At 37.5% G+C, this 4,385-nt stretch overlaps 1 protein-coding gene across 1 annotated transcript in view; it reads left to right on the top strand.

Moving 5' to 3' along the window:
- EndoA (endophilin-A) overlaps positions 1-2,219 on the top strand; it is a 443,293-nt gene extending 441,074 nt beyond the window's left edge. Inside the window, exon 13 of the mRNA XM_068377602.1 lies at positions 1-2,219. This exon is cut by the window's left edge and continues 1,878 nt beyond it. The gene's annotated coding sequence lies outside the window, so the exon portion shown is untranslated.
- The last annotated feature ends 2,166 nt before the right edge of the window (positions 2,220-4,385 follow it).

Here is a 4,385-nt window from a genome sequence, read left to right on the forward strand (position 1 = left end):
AACTTAATAGTCCCATTCTTATTACAAGTTTACGAAATTACATCAACTGCAGATAACAGTAAAGCAATTACACTTTCTTCTGTAAGCACTTGTTTGAAGTGAACTTGTCAACAATGATGGTGATAACATCAGTGTTATTCTCAAATCCTAGTGTCTTTAAAAGTCAGCCAATTGTTGTATCTGTAATATTGTGATGTTTTAAGTGTCTCAGATGTTAAGTGATGGACTTGGAAGTTCTGTTGAAGTCTGGAATGAATGAATTTATAAAACTTATATTTGCTGAATGAATGTAAAGAGGAGAAAATTTTGTTTCAAAATGTGGTGTGTTTTTTTAATCATGGTTATATTTATGTCCATTTTGCCAACCTTTTTGTAATGCTATGCGGTACTTTTATTGGTACTCAAACATCTAGCAAATTCATGTTAGTCATCGTTAGCCCTATTACCATAAGATTTCATTTGAGTCATCTTTAACTCTCTTAAGTCAGTTTTAAAGAATAGCCACTCAACTAATTTATTTGGGGCTCTCTTTTGTTGTAGTGGATGACATGGAAACAAAAATCTCCATGGGTATTTTAATTTCATTCCAGTTTGGAATATTTTAGGAGCCAAACACTTTTATCATAACTGTTTTATGTTGTGTAGATCTTTTGAATGTCTGTCAAATGATCTGTACTTGTGGTTACATTTACAGTAATTGATAAATACATGTTATACTATATAAGAAAGTTTAAAGGAGATTTTAAAAGTAGATTAAATTATGAGAGGTCATTAATAAAATAGCTTAAAGAATTTAGTAGCTGTAAAATTTTATGAATTCTAGTTATAAATGAAGTTGAGTTGTACATAATCAATTTTCTCTGCCTATTTATTTTTCAAACAAGGCTATTATATGTGTTCTTGTAAATAGACAAAAGTTAGATGTGCTATAGTTTAGCAAGTTGATATTGACAACTTCTTATACCCAAGAGATAATGATTAACTTTGAATTCTTTCTTTTTAGGCCCAGTAGTATTGGGTTGAAATGTTGATACTTAAGTTTTTATTTGAGCAGAGTACAAGTGTCCTCTTTTTCAGATAATTTTTCTCCTGTTTTGATATATAAATACCAAAAATACCAGTGCTGATATTCTCACTAGAGGTAATGAGGCTCATAAAATAATTAAATGTTTTTGTTTTGCCTCCCTTTTCTTTTCAATTTTCTGGCATGAATAATATTGGGAGTCTTTAAACTGGGCTGTAATCCCCCAAAAGAACCAATAAATGGCAGCTGTTTCACAAAAAAAAAAAAAATCTTAATGGTTATTCATTGGTATTAATGTCAAAAAATATTCTAAGAAATTATGGACAATGTAATGTATTTAGAGGATTCATGAAAATGTTAAATGTAAGTCAGTGTTGTGAAGTTTTGCAAGTGATATTTTTTTTAAGCTACTGTTCTTAATTCCTTTTACTTTTGTAGTGAAGATCTGTTGGCGAAATCTAAAAATGCTGTGAATATTCTGTAATCAAAATGTTCCTCTCCTTATAGTCAACTATCTGGAATATTAGGCTTCAATAACTTTATATTCCTTTTTGACTTCAGAAATAATTCATGTCTCGGACTTGTCTTGAATAAATCCTGGCATTTGATTAGATGCATTGAGCCTACTCTTATAATAAATTGTACTCAGCTGTAAGGTAGACAGTAAATACTGATGTTCACTCTATTTCATTTAAAAAAAAGTAAACTCTGGGTAATAAAAAAAAAAACTTGGGATTAGTATAAAATCACCTATCAGTTTTGAAGACATGAAAACTAAATTATCTTTCTCATGTTGAAGTTTATTAGACGGATATGTAAAATCTTGTGGAAGTGTGCAGGGGACGAAACATATTTGAATACTCCTTCAATGCTGTGCATGATTCCCTCCACCATTACATAGATATTACATACCCCAAGGAATATCTACATCACACTAAATGTAGATTACAAAAATAAAAAAGAAATAAAAACTTCTATGGCACTTATGTGTGTCTAATATCATTAGTCACACACTTAGTGTGACATGTGCTTGCTGTCTCTGGTCTCATATCTGTAGCCGTCTTCTTTCTTACCCATAACTCTCTGCCTTGACGTATGTAACTGTACCCCTATCATTGTTAATATCTTTTAGTGCTATTGAAACTTCTGTAACTAATGTCTGTACATGTGAAATAAACGTTGATGATATGCAAAACGGCTTGTTTAATTCAGTTAGCCCTACAACAAGTAAACATACACATTGCAAAATAATTATGTATAGTTGTAATGCACAGTATACATATTCTGTTGTCTTGTTCTGGATTGAATTCTTTATGCTAATGGTATCACTCCTGTTATATTGTCTTATTCTTGATTAAATTTCTTTATGTATAAAGCTAAAAAATTAGCAATTTAAGAAATTTCATGGTATTTATCATTACAAAATAAGAATTACATGTTTAGAGATTTTATGGTGTTGGTAACTTTGATTATTATAGTACAATAAACGCTGGCTACCACCAAGCATAACTGACCAAGGTGAAGCCAATGATGGAGCAGGAATTTCCCACCCAGATTTTTGGGCTCAAGCCATGGCGTCCTGATGGAAGGTTCCTGTTTGGTAGCTTCCTTGGGTATAAGACTACTAAGATATTCCCAGAGAATTTAACCACAGGTTATCACAGAATTCTAACTTCTGGAGCGAGTATCTCAAAGGTTTCCCTTTAAGACATCGTAATACAACAGGGGACACGCATGTCTGGTCGTGCCACATAGCTATCTCCACCCCGAACAGAGTTAACGCTTCGGTGTGTAAGGGCTGAGAATAGCTGGGAGCCGTTCCACAGTTAATCTCACTCGTGGCTACTACTGATACTCGAGACGTAAACAAACGGACGCCATTGCTCTAATGACGTCACGAGCGTCTTTATCCTTTGTTTAGTAGCTGCCCTACTGAGACGGATTTTCCCTTGTGTGAACTTTATCGTTTTGCATCTTCGCTATGTCGTTACCTTCAGCCTCGCCTTCTTCTGGAAAGTTGAGTACAAGGTTCCAGTATTGTTTAATTAAGCTCTGGCCGTAAAGTAAATATTATTTTGCGAAATAATTGATGTTTTGTGGCAGAGCTGTGCCTCTACCGGACCCGCCATTTTATGGCGTCGTTGTTGTTTTGCATGTCTTATTTAGTTAGCCACAACAACGCTTCCGGCCTTATATACTAATTGAATACATTAGTTTATTTAGTCTTCATAGCTAGGAACTTTTATTTCGTGTTTAGACGCTTTTTATCGGTCATCGATTGACCTCATACCAGTCGGCTACTATAGCCCCCAGGCCAGGAGCCTATATACAAGTGTTCATGCATGAATTATCAGTGATCCTAGACTAAGTTATGAAGATAGTGGCATTATTATTATACAATACTTTTGACTAGTGATGCAAATGTTTTCGCCTTCAGGGACCATATAGGGGATAGGCTAGTCAGTGATTCTTACTAGCCTAACCTAACCTTAGGACCCCTATATGCTTCCTTCATCCCCTGCCTTGGCATTCCCTCTAATTAGCCTTGATCCCTTTTCTGAGTAAAGGGATTCATTGTCTAATAGAGTATTATATCGCCTCTCAGTCCTCCCTAAAGGAATGAACCCCCTTTAGGATTGCGTCTGAGAGTGAGGTTAGGCTAGCCTACCTCTATGGCTAGGATAGTCTGCGACTTTCCTGCGATAGCGATACGTCTTCTTCCCTGCCTAGTTCAGGACTTTTAGCCCTGATCTAGGTCGGGTTAGGAAGGTTTCTCTGTTCCTTGCTGAAACTGTACTCTTGCACCGTTTTAGCCGATCAGCCTAATCTTAGGTTAGGGAGTGTCCTCCCTTCCCTTTGTGGCCGCTCTGGTACAGAAACCCTTCCTGGGAAGACCCCTCTCTTCTCCCTCCCCACCTATCTCTTGTATAGCCTAGCCTATGCTTAGGTTAGTTTATACTTATCTGTCCCCTGTCCTACAACTCCTCCTTAGGGTGGATGAGTAGGGCTACCCGAGCTTCCTTGTGCAGTCCGCTCTGGTACATATACCTTCATAGTGTCCTATAAGGTTAGTTCCTAGGGTAGCTCTGCATAAGGGAGTCTCCCCCCCCCCCCCATCTTGGGTGTTCCCTAGTCCTCCCTTGGGCTACCTGCTCCCGGTCCCTAGTGACCCCTGCATATGGATGATAGAGCCTGTCTCTATCATGGGTACTCCCCCTCAGGGAGGGGGAGGGATGCCTGGAACCCTGAAGGTACTTCCTGCATCCTTCCCCCCTCCCCCTGTCTCTCTATCTATCTGGGTGCCGGTCTCTTGCCGCCTCTTATGCCGGCAATACCTGCCTCTTGGTGACTTCCCTACCCT

Source organism: Palaemon carinicauda, chromosome 7, assembly GCF_036898095.1.
Source record: "Palaemon carinicauda isolate YSFRI2023 chromosome 7, ASM3689809v2, whole genome shotgun sequence".
NCBI lineage: Eukaryota > Metazoa > Arthropoda > Malacostraca > Decapoda > Palaemonidae > Palaemon > Palaemon carinicauda.